Source organism: Zootoca vivipara, chromosome 10, assembly GCF_963506605.1.
Source record: "Zootoca vivipara chromosome 10, rZooViv1.1, whole genome shotgun sequence".
Lineage (NCBI taxonomy): Eukaryota > Metazoa > Chordata > Lepidosauria > Squamata > Lacertidae > Zootoca > Zootoca vivipara.
The window spans coordinates 63561034-63578014 of NC_083285.1; positions in this window are offsets into that span (position 1 = coordinate 63561034).

Genomic DNA, 16981 nt, shown 5'->3' on the forward strand with positions numbered 1-16981 from the left:
AATTTTCGAACACAATTCAAAGTGTTGGTGCTGACCTTTAAAGCCCTAAACGGCCTCGGCCCAGTATACCTGAAGGAGTGTCTCCACCCCCATCGTTCAGCCCAGACATTGAGGTCCTCCTCCGAGGGTCTTCTGCTGGTTCCCTCACTGCGAGAAGCGAAGTTACAGGGAACCAAGCAGAGGGCCTTCTTGACAGTCTGTTTGTAACTACTTGTAGAAAGAGAAGGTGACAAATTGTGGGATTGGGCGAGGTATGAGAGGATCTCTCACCATGAGGTAGGGTTTGGTCATCTCTTCATTATCACACCGGCAGATCTTGACTCTCGTTTTATCTGACTTTCATACTCTGAATCACACTTTCAATGTTCAACCAAACCAGATATGCCTAAGTGATTGCACACACACTTCCAAATTACTTTAACTAGTTTCAATATTATCTTTTAAAATTTTTGTAGCCTGCCCTGGGATTGTAAACAGACAGACACACCATTAAGTGCATCATTATTGTATGTACAACTAATTATTATCCCAAACTATAATTATTTACATATACAGTATATTCCTGCGTATAAGACTACTTTTTAACCCAGGAAAATCTTCTCAAAAGTCGGGGGTCGTCTTATACGCTGGGTCGTATTTCTTATACGGCGAGTATATCTCAAACTCTATATTTTAACTGGAAAGGTTGGGGGTCGTCTTATACGCCCAGTCGTCTTATACGCCGGAATATACGTTACTTTTTTAAAAATGACAACCATCACTTTGTTTGTTTGTTTGTTTGTTCATGTGACTGTTTAAAAATGTGTTCTTAATAATTTTGACGTTATATTTTTTATGTATTGTGTTGTTTTACTACTCTGTTGTTGGCCGGACAGGGCTTCTTTGAAGAGCAGAAGAGATACTTGACTGCATCACAGTGCAAGGTCCCCATATCGGTCTGGGCCCAGATCCAGGTCAGAATCAGAGCCGGCCCACTCCAAACTGCTGGATCAGGCCCCAGATTGGATTGGGGGTATGGGACATTCCGAGTCTAATGTGTATTCCCTTTGTATATAAGAACATACAAAGAGCTCTGCGGAATTAGAGCAGGTGCTCATCTAGTCCAGCTGTTGGACAGTGGAACGGTCTCCCTCAGGAGCAGGTGGGACTCTCCTTCCTTGGAGGGTTCTAAGCTGAGGCTGGATGGCCATCTGTCCTGGATGCTTTAGCTGAGATTCCTGCATTGCAGGGGGTTGGGCTAGATGACCCTTTACAAGTAAAAGAAATAAAAAGTGAACACATGCAGTTCACTTTTAAAATCAACTCTATGACCACATGCAACTCTAAGAACGTAGTTTATTGCATACGGTGCCCCTGCAATAAATTGTATGTAGGAAGCACTACACGGTCACTAAATGTACGTATAGGGGAACACAGATCACGCATCCGCAATAACGTGATGGAAGCTCCTCTTACACCTCATTTTTTACAAATGAAGCATAGTGACTCTGATCTAATGTTTTTTTGGCATTTGGCAGTATACACCCAAGAAATACCACAAGCAGGACATATTGAGACAACAAGAAACTAAATTGATTTTTATGTTTAAGACACTACAACCGGACTCCCTCCGGAGAAATGAATAATTTTCAGAGAAACTGTCCCTCCTAAACAGTCGGAGGTCCTGGCATCTGTTCATGTTTTCACGTTTCCCTTTCCTGATCTAGTGATCTTACTGTTTTTTATTCCCTCCCCTCTCTCTCTTTTGGCACATCAAGTACCTTAGATTATTATATGTCAGTTGAGAAACTCTCGACAGCTCCTTGTCATGGGTGTATAAAACCCTCTGTAATGCTGTAATACTGTATCATTGATATCTCCCTGAGATAACACCTAAGTGTCTACTGGCTATATAATTTGAAGCAAAAGTTAACAAAAAGAAGAGATCTTTTAGTAAGCGCACAGCCCTTTAAAAATAAAATAAAAAGGGAAATAACTGGTGTCACTCTTTTCCAGATAGCGGTTTGGATAAGCAGATTTAGATGTAGCTCTAGCAGCAGAAGACAACACAGCCCTTTTCTTCGATTGCTTCTGTATTCCTGAGATAACTGAGTCCACCAGCTTTCTAAATGCTGTTTGGAGACGACAAGAAACCCTCTGTTCTGACATTCTAGAGTCGGTCCCAGACAGATGACTTGTCCTATTCTAATTACCATACCTGATGGAACTACACATGCACACAGTCTCCTGATGTTGTGTGCACCTATACTTAGATCTGGGTTGTTCATTTTGGGCTGCACACCTAAATTTCGTGCATCTAAAAAGAATGAAAAGGGGTTGATGCCCTTCTCTTTAGCAATTTTCCATGCTTGCTATCTGGATACCTGGGGAGACATCTTATCACAATTGTCATGAACACACCAGCTCTCAGAAGGGTCAACTGAGTAATGGGGACCGGAGGCTTGCTAGAGCCATCTGGAGATAATTGCTTGGGGTTTTTTTGCAATAAATCCTCCTTTTTAATTACCGGTACGTACGCTTACTGTGTTATCAAGCCAGGGACCTGGACTCCTAACACCAATGTTCAGTTCTCATTTTGCATCATCTCTTATTTTTTGCATCCAGGACTTTGCATAGGCGAAGGTGTTCAGGTGTTGAAGTCCCACAGTTATTTGTTGCTCATGCATAACAAACCTGTTGAGCATGACTGACTGTGGCTCTTCATTCTGCATAGATATTAAAACAATGAAGAATGTGATTGTGACACCTTGTCAAATCAAAAAAACCCAGTTACCAGATGTCCTTTTTCACATAGGTTTCCAGCCTTTCAACATTTCCACACCAGCACTTCAAAAATCAAGGCACTATAATTTCTTTTATATGCCTGTTGTTTTTGTCCATGGAGTTTTCTTGGCAGGGATACTGGAGTGGCTTGCCGGTTCCTGCTCGTCTTCTCAGTAGTGATGTATGGAAGTGAGAGCTGGACCATAAAGAAGGCTGTTCGCTGAAGAATGGATGCTTTTGAATTATGGTGCTGGAGGAGCCTCTTGAGAGTCCCTTGGACTGCAAGAAGACCAAACCTATCCATTCTGAAGGAAATCAGCCCTGAGTGCTCACTGGAAGGCCATATCCTGAAGCTGAGGCTCCAATACTTTGGCCACCTCATGAGCAGAGAAGACTCCTTGGAAAAACCCCTGATGTTGGGAAAGATTGAGGGCACAAGGAGAAGGGAACGAGAGAGGACGAGATGGTTGGACAACTAAACAACAACAACAACAGCAATAATTTCTTTAGATATTTTGATGGGTGTGGTGTCGAGCTTTTCATTGCAAGGTGCTCAATGGTACAGTACTTTCCCTGAAACATTTCTCTAGCACTGTGCAGATTCCCCATCTGTCCATGCCTTCCAATTTGAAAAAGGCCCATGGAAAGAGTTATGTCATATCTACTGCTTGGCCATATTTGAAGCTCACAAAGCCATCAAAATTGGCTACTGAGCAGCTAAGACTGGTGTGTTCACTGATACTGTTTTCTAAGGGAAGCCTTTCTTTGTATCTTGATAAAGGCAGGCCCTCCAAGTGTCCCTATTTTTCAGGACAGTCTTGGATTTACAGAAGCCATCCCAGTTTCTGATTTGATCCTGGAATGTCCCACTTTTCCTTAGAACATCCCTATTTTCTTTTTTCTTTTTTAAATATATTTTATTAACTTTCCAATTAAAACCAACTATATCACATTCATTATTTCAAATTATACACATATATACACCAATCAAACCGAATGCCATGCCAAATCGTCCAAAGAACCTCTTATTTGGGTTCCCATGCTTCAAGAAATTGGGGATTCCTCGCAACCGTCCACTGCCGTCTTTTTTCTAAAGTTCAAATCGTCCTCCAAGTTCATAATAATCCAGATCTTCCCCTTACAGTCACATAGATGTTTTCCACTTTCAACCAATTGTTTCCCAGCTGCTGAGATAAATATCAAACGAGGTTTCACAAATGTTCTTTCTCCTGTGTGGGTTAATCAGTCCAGCCTCCCCATAAATCTTCTTAGTCTGGAGCTCCCTGTTGCGTCGAAGCAGCGCCATCTTAAAAAGCTCAAATCACTTTCGTTTTCTCTCATAGCCATGAAGATTAACGATCTTTATAAAATTTACAGCTTTTCCAGGCAGAAGACCTAAACATCAAACCATAAACTCTTGGTAAATTAATGGATCTCCTTGCCCTATAGCTGAACTTAGCTTCAGGTCGCTGCTCCAATTCAAAGTGCGTCACAGCTCATAAATCCTCCGAACGCGTCCAGGACTCCTTCCGTCCGACTAGGGGGGGGGGGGCTTTTCTCATCGGCAACTCCACATCTTTAAAAAATATGCTCAGTAACAACAGTTTATAAAGTTCAACTCACACAGTCTTTTGCTTCTCTTTCACTCCAAACAAGCCAGGACATCGCGTCTGGGAAGGTACGAAGTAACTCATATGAAGAAAAATAAAACTCCATTCCCTTATCGCTCCGTCCCCATCAATCCTTCTTCCAGATGATATACAGCCTTTAACTCCTCTCCCTCAGCAGCATAGATTTCTCAGCAGTAAACAGCGCTTCTTCCCCTCCTTCTGAAGTATGTCCATAGATTTAAGCCTAATTATCTTCTTTAACCATGGAAATCCCCGCCATGCAGATTAGCGTCCGGGAGTCCTGGCCCTCGTAAGTGCTTTTCAGCCCAAGCTCCCCCCACTCCATAAACAGTCGGAGTGGGTCTGGGGGCATCGCGGGCCAGCGGCCCCTCTCCGTAACCCCCGAACATCCCTATTTTCATCGGAGAAATGTTGAGGGCATGGGGTTATGCCACCCCTGAGCCAGCCCTGTATAAGGAAGTTTTTTTAATGTTTAATGTTTTATTATGTTTTTATATATGTTGGGCGCCTCCCAGGATGTCTGGGGCAACCCTGTCAGATATGTGGGGTACAGTGGTACCTCAGTTTGAGTACACAATTGGTTCCGGAAGTCTGTACTTAACCTGAAGCGTACTTAACCTGAAGCGAACTTTCCCATTGAAAGTAATGGAAAGTGGAGTAATCCGTTCCAGACGGGTCCGCAGAGTACTCAACCTGAAGCTTACTTAACCTGAAGTATGAGTGTAATTGGTTCTGGAAGTCCATACTTAACCCGAAGCGTACTTAATCTGAAGCGAACTTTCCCATTGAAAGTAATGGAAAGTGGATTAATCCGTTCCAGACGGTCCGTGGAGTACTTAAACTGAAGCGTACTTAACCTGAAGCGAACTTTCCCATTGAAAGTAATGGAAAGTGGATTAATCCATTCCAGACGGGTCCGCAGAGTACTCAACCTGAAGCGTACTTAACCTGAAGTATGAGTGTAATTGGTTCTGGAAGTCCGTACTTAACCTGAAGCGAACTTTCCCATTGAAAGTAATGGAAAGTGGATTAATCCATTCCAGACAGGTCCGCAGAGTCCTTAAACTGAAAATACTCAAAATGAAGCATACTTAAACTGAGGTATGACTGTATTATTGTTGTTGTTGTTGTTGTTGTTGTTGTTGAATAGGACGCCCCTATTTTCATCAGAGAAATGTTAGAGGGTATGTAAAGGTATACCTGTACGGATTTCCTTAGAAAGGAAAAGAACTCTCCATTGATCAAATTAACTAATCCCATTATAAGTTGGGTCAAGACCCATTCAAGCTGGACCTATCAGAATGTACAAAAAAAATCTCTGCTGATCAGATCAGATCTAGCGCAGCATCCTGTTCTCACTGTGATCACCCTGAAGCAGGACCTGAGCAGAAGGGCACAAGTCTCCAGCAACTGGTAACTGGAATCATATAGTGGAGGAAGAGCATTGGACACCTGCCCAGCCTCTTTCCCAAGGACAGGGGAAAGAAAACCTTATTTTGGAGCAGAGGGAGGCTAACAGCTAACAGAGGTGGGTGGGTGGGGCTGAAAGTACCATGGAGTCTGGTCCGTTAGGGTGATTGGACCACCAATCACAGCCTGCCCTGTGCCAGCCTTCCCCCTGCCTGGTGTTTCCCGGCCTCTCATTGGCTATGGCTCCCTGCCTTCTGCCTTGAAGTGCCAATGGCTACTAGTCACCACTACTGCAGGAGATGTCTTGCAGAGTCTCTCCATGGCTTCAAATAATGCATGGAGCCATGTGTCAAGCCCAAGAATACCAGGCAGGAAATGATGTCCTGTGTGGCCTTTCTAACCAAGGGGCAGCCTCTGTCATTTGTTATAGTCCTCTCCCCCTGGTTAAGGCTCCCCGCCCTCATTGGGGAAGAAACTGGGATGAAGGTGGACGTTTTGTACATTCCCACCCAAGCCAATGAGGTCAATGCCAACATCTTTTAAGTCCAAGACAAGAGGGAGCCAGGAATGGAAATCTGGCGTGATCTGCTCCTCTCTTTGGGAGGTGGGCCAGCATCTGAACACATGTTAAACTAATCTAGCCTCAAGTCTAAGCAATCATGAATGAATGGCTCATTGAGCAGGAGACAATTAGCTGGTAGAATTAATGGTTACTGGCTTAAATAACATTGTGAAAGGAAGAGGAAGACAGAAAGGAGAGCTCTCTCAACATCTGAGATGGCTAAATGAAACCTCCACCTTCAGGGGCAGTGTACCACTGAATCCCAGGTGCTTCTGGGATGGAAAAAGGCCAATCTAGTCACCCACTGCCCTCAGTTTTCCGTGTGCAAAAGGCAAAGGGGTGCTCGAGAAGTCGTAGGAAATTTAAGGGGGGCTTCTAGCTTCTGCTACGGGTAGAGCTTACAGCTATCTAGGAGGACATGAAGCTGTTGCATGTTGGAGAGACAAAAAGGGATGGGGATTTTTTGTTCTGAAGAGATTTATTATCTTTCTATTTAAATTATGGTCGTTGTTGCTAAGTTTGCAACTATACCAGGGGTGAGTCGATGTGTAAATTGGACACTGGTCAGAGCAGGAGGTGGCCAAAGGGCCCAATGACCGCTCATACACACACAAAGTTGGAGGCAGCCATGCTTGTGAATACCAGTTGTTGGACACCACGGGCAGGGAGAGTACTTTTGTGCTAGAATCCTGCCTGCTGGTTGAGCCACAGGGTCTGTTGAGCCACTGTGAGAACAGGATACTGGACTAGATGGGCCATTGGCCTGATCCAGCCGGCTCTTCTTACCTTCTCACATGAATATTTCTGCGTGGCCTCCAGAAAGACACAAACCTTTCCAAGTTCTAGCCAACAAATGCAAAGGCATCTAGAGGACTGGCAAATGCAAATAAAGCAATTATAATACTACTGTGTACAATTAAACAACATTATTACAAGTAGATGAGTGATAGGAAACCTCTGGCCCTCTAGGTGACACTGAAATCCAGCTCTTCCACCAACCACAGCCAACATGAACAGTGGGCAGGGACTATGGGAGATGTGGCGAATCTATAAGCGAATCCATCAGTTCACAGAGTTTATTGTTTTCTTTTCAACATTCAATTCAGCTCTCCATATTTCCAGCTCAGACTATTGTACAGATTTTTTGCATAGCAATTTCCCCTAATGTGATGCACTTTTGTACATTGTATTCACTTGCATATGCTTTTGTTGTGCATTGTTGCACACATTCCTTGGCCTGGAGAACTGGATTTCAAAATTCAGAAAAGGGCAGATTCTGAAGGATGGCTGTTTTTTCAAACCCTGTATTTCCCCCTCCCCCTGAATTTGAAATGACAAAGGTTCCCCTCTAAATGCAAACCAAACTGAGCTTCTCCTCCAGTTGGATTAATCCTAGTTCAAATGGCGTTCCACCTCCATGTCTCCATCCTATGCACCCTTAGGCCATTCACAAAAAATCATTTCTGTCTGCATACCCAGAGTCAGGACAGAGCATGGCTGAATTTTGATATGATTTTATTTTAAGCCATTGATTAGCTGGCAATAAATAGTTTTCTCTGGTTGGGAATCATAAGCCACCATTCAAGGGTTTACTGCAGTCGCAATGCCAGTTCTTCTCCCACCTCGCCACACAGGCTTGCCTAAAACATGTTGCAGCCTGCCTGCCTGCCTGCCTGCCTGCCTGCTTCCCGTTTAACAGTACAGCTTAGAGGGAGATGGGGGAGAGGGAGAAATGATCCTCCTTAGCCAATCTCCCAGCTCCCTTTGCCTTGCCCATTTTATGGGAGAAACGAACAGTGCCGGAGAATTGGCCGTGAAATGAAATCTGGCTGAGTGATGCACACCCACCTCTGACGGGATGCGTTTGCTCCTGGCTAATTTATGGTGCCTTCAGTAGGGCACAGAACCAAAAAAGTGGAGTAAATAAAAAAAAGGGGGGGAGGAGAGGCTCTCAAAATGGAAAAAAAAAATCACCTGCAGGAAAGATGTTCCAGCGATCTCTTCCAGCAGCTCAACACCCACCCATTCAAAAGCCTCTTGGGCACCATGCAACTTTTTTCATCTTGGCTGTGTTATTACACCGAGTCCCGTTTTATATTCAGCCCTGGCTGCTTGTAGCCTACTTAGAATTTCCGGGGTCGACTTTATTTTCGCTCCGTGGCACACGTTGTGCTTTAATAGACAGGGTGGGTGGAGAGGGAAGGAGCAAGCGTTCCAAACGATGGGAACTCCTGTAGGCGATTGCTTTTGCCATGGGCTTGCTGTTGCCCTGCCAGTGAGTGAGACTGCCACTTGGGATGGATCCAGGACATTCTCAGATATGCACACCTGGAATGAAGGGAGGAAAAAGCTCTGGCCAGTTCAATGGAACGAGCCCGGCCTCTGGCTGAGTTGTTTTTATTACTTGCACCTAGAGTTTCAGCCTTTCTCCATGTGCCATTCTTTCATTCCCCTTTTATTCTGCCAGCAATCCCATGAAATAGGGTAGATGGCAGTGGTGGTTGGTGCCCATTGAGGCTAGTAGAGCGTAAGGCAGGAGGCCAACAGTAGGTGGAGCCGGAGCCAATGACAGGTGCAGCCAATTAGGTCCAGTTTGGTCCCCATCCTCTTCCCTGAAGAGTTTTTCAAGGGTGACACAGACTAAGGAAGGGGAAGACTGACAAGCAATGTGACCTTCTGAATTGGCTGTAAATAAGGCAACAGTGCCCTGTTTGGTAGGGTTGCCATATTTTAAAAAGTGAGAATCCGGACCCAAAGGTTGTTGTGTTGTTGTTTTTTGCAAAGTTGTTGAGTTTGGAGCTGTTTTTATTGAAATTTGCCAAAATCTACACTACTGACTTGGGTTGCCATACATCCGGATTTTCCCAGAAATCTTTGCGATTTCCACCCAGACGCTGTTTACAAGGGCTAAATACTGGCTATGTCCAGGGAACCCTACTGTTTGACTTAATGGTCCGACCACTATCGTGAGAAAAGAATAGACTGTAGCTCATTGAGAAAGTGTCCTCTTTCTATGCAGGAGGTAACAGGTTCAACCCCTTCGTAAGACTTGGAATGCCCCCTTTGTGAAACCCTGAAAAGCTGCTATAACTCACTGTAGCCCAGCCCTCCTCTTGCTGGCTGGGGCTTCTGGGAGTTGTAGTCCAGACATCTGGAGGGCAAGACCCACATGCCAACAGATCTTACTTCTTATCAGGAGAAAGGTGTGTCCTAGGCTCCTTTCTTGATGTACTTTCAATGCAAGAAATGCTCTAGAACAGAGAGAAGTCCATGGAGGTCCATGGACCTTCTCCAGTGCCCTGAGCTGTCCCATCTGGTCTACCAGCTTCCCCTAAAACCCTCTGCTCTCCTCCCTCTTCTCCTGTGCATCTCAGCCACTTTCTACTGAGTTGAGAAACAGGAATAGGATGGTCATGTGTCCTGCTTTATAGAGCACAGCCCTCTATTTTAGCAGCTATCAGAGGACAGTCCTCAGTTTGAAAGCCCCCACTGTTTAGGCTTGACAGATGTAGAAGAGGACTAGGCTCTTGCTCCTTTGACAGTTGTGTAGGAGAAGGGATTTCAGCAGGATTATTTTTTTGAACGACCAGCTACCACTTCTTGAAATCCATTCTTCTACAAAACTGTCGCGGGTCAAGGAGCTCCATCTTCTTTTCTGTTAGGACACTCAACTTCTGTTTGAAGGGCAGTGCAATCCAAGTCCAGCCTGAAGGCAAGGAACCCCAAGAAGGGAAGGCAGGGAGGGCCTTAAAGTTGGCCATTGACATCTGGGCAGCAGACATTATTAGCACAGGTGAGATGGAACATAGCAAGCTGCCTTAGACTGAGATGAATTAATGGTCCAGCTAGCTCAGTACAGTATTATCTACACTGGCTGGCAGTCGCTCTCCAGAATATCAGAGATGGTTCTCTCCCACTCCTTCCTAGAGTTGGCAGGACTTGAAACCAGCCCTTTCCCACAGGGCATCGTGGTCTGCCTCACGATGGTGAGATGCATTGCATCTCTATTTAAATGGCAGGAAGTATTTCTGAAATTTGCATCTATGCATATAAGTTAGCATGCCTACCGCTAGGCAGAGTGAGGCGTTTGACGCCGGGAGCTCTGATTTCGGGCCTTATGAGAGGGGCAGCAAATTGTCAGGTTTTTTTTTTTAATTTGGTGCCATTATTCTTGCATGTTTGCTGTCAAGGTGAGGGTGGTGGGATTTTCAGCCTTCAGTACAATGGATGTTGTTTAAACTATTAGCCTTTCAAACAACTAGTGTCTTCAAACAAACCAAATCTGGGCTCTCATTGTGTTGTTTTGTAAAGGGAGCTGCTAATTGAGGAGATTTTATTTCTTCCACAATGGGTGTTTTGTTTTGCTGGTAATGCTGCACTTTAGAGTGTGTTTAAATATTTCTTTACACTGTTAACTTGTATTTTTCGGTCCACATGCACATCTAGTCCCCAATGATATTCTTGCAGAGAAGCTGGTAAAATGTGGACTGGATGAGGAAACTGTTAGGTGGATTTCTAACATTGACTGATTGAACCCCAAGAGTGGGCGAGGACTGGGCTGTCTTTTGGGGTGGTTTCCGGGTTCCTTCCCTGCCCGGAGGCGGGGGCTAGGAGCGGCGAGGTCCGGGCTGTGTCTCTGGCTGTCTGTCAGTCTCGCTATGTGTCCGGCAGAGGTTGTGGGGGTATCGGCATGGGAGGGTAAGAGTGGTGAGGCCTGCCATGTCTCCCAGGCTGACTGTGAGGTTCCCTCTCTATTGGTACACAACCGGATATGACGCCTGTTCCTTTGCCGTCCTATGGAGGCCGCTATAGTATTCTACAATGGCGGCTGTTCCTTTGACGTCCACTGGAGGGTGCTATATTTTTGCACACAAATTCATATTTTTACCTGTGTCAGGTGTCCCATCTATGAAATGCAAGTCCATACAAACACTCCCACATTGGTCTGGAACGTTGTGTCAAAATTTCAACGCAATTGGTCAAGCGGTTTCGGAGAAAAGTGGGCTTTAACAAACATGGACCTTCAGATAGATAGATAGATTAGATTAGATTAGATTATAGCTATGCTCTGTCTCCATGTGTAGCGGCAGGAATGGAAGCCACAGGACGGGGAGTGCTCAGGTCCTGCTTGCAGGTTTCCCACAGTTGGCCACTGTGAGATCTGGATAGTGGACTGGATGGCCTGATCCTGCAGGAATTTCTTATGTTCTAATGTTTAATAGCTAAGCAGAGACATCACCTTGCCAACGAAGGTCCGTATAGTTAAAGCTATGGTTTTCCCAGTAGTGATGTATGGAAGTGAGAGTTGGACCATCAAGAGGGCTGATCACCGAAGAATTGATGCTTTTGAATTATGGTGCTGGAGGAGACTCTTGAGAGTCCCATGGACTGCAAGAAGATCAATCCTATCCATTCTGAAGGAAATCAGCCCTGAGTGCTCCCTGGAAGGACAGATCGTGAAGCTGAGGCTCCAATACTTTGGCCACCTCATGAGAAGAGAAGAATCCTTGGAAAAGACCCTGATGTTGGGAAAGATGGAGGGCACTAGGAGAAGGGGGCGACAGAGGACAAGATGGTTGGACAGTGTTCTCGAAATGACCAACATGAGTCTGACCAAACTGCGGGAGGCAGTGGAAGACAGGAGTGCCTGGCGTGCTCTGGTCCATGGGGTCATGAAGAGTTGGACATGACTAAATGACTAAACAACAACAGAACATCCATGTTCAAAGAGGCAGCATGCTGCTAAATTCTAGCTGCTGGGAAGAAGCAGGGAGGGAGGCATTGTCCGCATGTCCTGGTTCCGGCCAGCCCAAAAGCCTCTGGTTGGACCTTCAGTCTGACCCAGCTGAGCTCTCCCTATGCTGTTACATTAACGAAGATAATGTGTTCTGATAAGTATCGCCTTCCATAATCCTTCAGTGTCCCTTTAAGTGGGTTTTGTGTACACTTCCTTACGTTCAGGATGAAAATGCCCGCAGATGCCTTCCACACCCCTGGAGTTTATAACCTCAGCCTGCACAAGTCCGGCATTGAAAGATCTACAGCCTCCAGGCAGTTAAGGGAAGATGAATCATTTTCATAAATGAGTGCAGAGGGAGGTCAGGCCAGGGGACATTGAAGGTTACATGTGTGGCTGAGATAAGACCCCATTCATCCTCCTCTTACTGTCAAGTTGTGATGGGTGAGCTTTGCCTTGAGCTCCTATAAAACATGTTGTTTGCAGAAAACTTGCAGGTGGTTTGTTAAAGGGAGGGGGGAGGAAAGAAAGTAAGAAAGAAAGTCCAGACTGTTACAATGAAATTTATCTCCCCAATAGACAGCTCTGTTTATTATAAGAGAAACATGGGGATCTAGGAGAGAAATTCAGCGTTGCTGACTTCCACTGGCCCCTGAAGTTACCTCCTTTGCAACAAATGCACTAAAAATGTCAAAGCTATTTGTATTGATGGCATGGCGAGGAGGAGACTGTTAAAAGGAAAAAGAAGTGTGCGTGCGCAGATGAGAGGAGGGAGGGCGGCTTAGACGACGCTGGCTGCCTATAATTTGTAGAGGGGAAAGTCTCATTTGGGTTTAGCTGAGGACTGTGGAGAGGGAAATCAAGTTGGATTTGCCATTCTCCAAAAAAGAGGGGTCAAGGGTGCTTTATGATTATGTTTCCCTTAGCAAAAACTGTGCAAAAGGTGTGGCTGTTTTCTGAAGATATTATTATTATTATTATTATTATTATTATTATTATTATTATTATTATTACACTCACCTGATTGGGTTGCCCCAACCATTCTCGGCAGCTTCCAGCAAATTAAAACAACAAACATTAAACATTAAAAACTTCCCTATACAGGGCTGACTTCAGATGTCTTCTAAAAGTCATATAGCTATTTATTTCCTTGACATTTGATGAGAGGGCGTTCCACAGGGCAGGCATAACTACCAAGAAGTCTCCCTGGTTCCCCGTAGTTTCACATCTTACAGTGAGAGAACCGGCAGAAGGCCCTTGGAGCTGGATCTCACTTAAAAACACATTTGATTTTTACTGTGCACTATTTCTTCCAAAGTAAATTGTAGTGTTTCTCCTCCACCACCCCTGAATGCCAAAAGAAAACAAGCATCTACTTTTAGGACTTAAGAAGGGTCCTGTGAAAAATTCATATTTCATAGATCTTAGTGATGTGACAATACTCAGGCTATAGAACCATAGAATCTTAGAATTGGAAGGCACCCCCAAAGGTCATCTAGTCCAACCCCCTGCAATGCAGGAATTTCAACTAAAGGATCCATGATAGGTGGTCATCATAGCTGCCAAGTTATCCCTTTTTTTAAGGGATTTTCCCTTATGCTGAATAGGCTTCCTCGCGAGAAAAGGGAAAACTTGGCAGCTATGGTGGTCATCCAACCTCTGCTTAAAAACCTCCAAGGAAGGAGAGTCCACCACCTCCCAAGGGAGAGCATTCCACTGTCAAACAGCTCTTACGGTCAAAAAGTTCTTAGCAGAATCTCCTTTCTTGTCGCTTGAAGCCACTGGAGAAAACAAGCTGGTTCCCTCTTCCATGTGACAGCCCTTCAGATATTTTATAGGTGGTTATAGATAGATCAATAAAATCTATTGAAACATAGAGCTATGTTTGGGGAAACTTAAAATGGCAGGAAGTCACTGAGGATGGGAACTGAGCTTGGCTCCCTTTTCGAAGCAGCCTCTCTGTCCGTTGTTGAAGAACATATGGGGACCAGATAGGAAGGGTGGTGAATGGCAATGCAGCTAGGCTGGGGTGGTGAGGGAGCCTTCCAAGTCCCCAGGGTCCCTGGCCCAGGACTTGGCCAGGCTGCAGAGGCAGATTTAGGGAAGGTTGACCAGTTCGCCTATAGTGGGTGCTGAGCCAAGAGGATGCCGTAGGGAGCCACAACAATGACAAACAACAAAAGGTGAGGTGCACAGGAGGTGCTGAATTTTGGTGTCGCACAAATATTAAAGGTCAGCGTGTCAGAGACCAGACTGAGGATTACAGCTCTGATGAGGAATGGTGGGAACCTCCCCCTCTTCCTGCTCTTGACCAAGATCATGAAGCTGCCCAGGAACAGTGGAGAGGTATAGATTTAGAGAATTGGTTTGCAGAGGGACATAGTTCAGAAAAAAAAAAAACAGCTGGGCAAAGCTGAGTGGGGAACAGCTAGGAGAAGCAGAACAGGAAGAGAGAGAAATAACTAACTCCCCTTTGCTAGAAAGTGTCTAAGGGCAAGGAGAGCTGATAAGGTTGCTATGCAGAAGGCTCAGTGGTTGCGAGATCAGGTAGCAAGAAGGGGAAGTGACAGGAAGGACTCAGGGGAAGTAGGAGGAAAACTTAATTGGGAGCACCTTCACTCTGAGAATGGCTGCATTTTTCTTTTGCTGTGATCGTTAAACACTCGTAAACTGGTAAAAGACTAATTGCTTTGTTCTGCTGTTGCATGGCCAAAAGAGGGGAGGAAGCAATTTCTCCGAAGACTGACACAGTCACCTCAAAGGACCCCTGGATGGTTAAGTTTAGTCAAAGCCAGCTATGAGGTTGTGGCACTCATCTCGCTTTCAGGCCAAGAGAGCCGGCGTTTGTCCACAGACAGCTTTCCGGGTCATGTGGACTAAACCACTTCTGGTGCACTTGACAAGTGCCAGAGCGCACGGAAACACCGTTTAGCTTCCCACTGCAGCGGTACCTATTTACCTACTTGTACTGGTGTGCTTTTTTAGCTGCTAGGTTGGCAGGAGCTGGGACAGAGCAACGGGAGCTCACCCTGTCATGGGGATTCGAACCGCCAACCTTCCAATCAGCAAGCCCAAGAGGCTCAGTGGTTTAGACCACAGCGCCACCCATGTCCCCTAGTCACCTCAAATGGCAGGCTGAGGACAGCTGAGAGGGGCAACAGATTCGGGCCCTCGGGGATTGCACCACTCACCTCATCCTGCAATTGTTGCCTACACCCCCCCCCATTGCCTCCGCCTGCATAGAACATAGCAATTGTGAGTTGCTTAAAGCTAGGCCATCTAGTGACTTTGTCTGTTACTGGCTCATAGCTCACGCTTAGCCACGCCAGCTCTGCCAAGTTATCCCTTTTTTAAAGGGATTTCCCCTTATGCTGAATAGGCTTCCTCGCGAGAAAAGGGAAAACTTGGCAGCTATGTTCTGGACTTATGAGGGCTGAAAACACTAAATCGGTGCTCCCATTCCCTGGAATTAGAAAGGCTTTAAAGGTCCACAGCAATTTATACTGGAGAGGACAAAATGCCAAGTAACTGCTGTTTAATTACGAAGCAATTTAATGAGGTTTATTGGTAAATAAATTCCAGGTGATTATAGAGTAATGACATGTCCCTGCAGACTAGTGAGTAATTGCATTTATCAGATCCAAAAGGAATTTCCATATAACCTGTGCTGAGAACTGGAAGGAATAGATAATTAGGTCTCCACACTTTGCAACTGTGTAGGTTGTTTTTTTTTAATAAAATAAAAAATATAGAAAATAAAAAATTTTCTTCCTAGTAGATGGTAATTACTGCGCCTAGATCATTCCTCCTGTGGAAAAACTGCAAGATAATAGGATGCTAAAAAGAAAGTGGCATCCTTTCATTTTCATTGAAAAATCTACTTTGAGAATTGTATGAAATCTTCTGCATAATAAGAGTTTTAGAGCTTTAAAATGTTCATTCCCATTAAACCAGAAACCAACTCTTTCTTCCATTGTAGTTTTACTAAGATGAATCTTAGGATATTTTTGGTTGTGTTTTTTTTTAAGACAATTGCCTCTCTTAGAATGTGAAGATTGTATCAATTTCATAATAGGAGAGAAATCGACATGCTTCTATCCATTCTCAGGTCATAGAAACAGGGACCTTAAAATGTTGCTGTCAAACTGCCCTGCACTTGAAAGAGCTATTAAAGAGAGTACGGCTCAGACTGATTCCAATACCATCAGGTATATGAAAAATTTAAATCTGACAAACAAAAGGGGTTCGTAACAGAAATCTCTCAATTCGAATCCAAGATAGTAAACTGACAATGAGGTCCAGTGCCGATGGCCTTCTGGCGGTTCCCTCGCTGCGAGAAGCCAAGTTACAGGGAACCAGGCAGAGGGCCTTCTCGGTAGTGGCACCCACCCTGTGGAACACCCTCCCACCAGATGTCAAAGAGAAAAACAACTACCAGACTTTTAGAAGACATCTGAAGGCAGCCCTGATTAGGGAAGCTTTTAATGTTTAATAGATTATTGCATTTTAATGTTCTGTTCTGTTGGAAGCCGCCCAGAGTGGCTGGGGAAACTCAGCCAGATGGGCGGGGTATAAATAATAAATTATTATTATTATTATTATTATTATTATTATTATTATTATTATTATTAATTATTTGACTGGGATGTCAAGGAAGAGGAGGAGGTCACTGCAGCCATGGTTAAGTGGTCACAGGACTTTGGGTATTCAATAACCATGCCACAGTGGGGAAATTTGTGGAAGAATAATTGGAAATTTACAAATTGTTATATTCTAAAAGAAAACGTCTTCAAAAATGCAACACCGATGGTATCTAACACCTTGGAAATTGTCAAAGATGTACAAAAATGTCTCAAGTATTTGCTGGAGGTGTGGAGA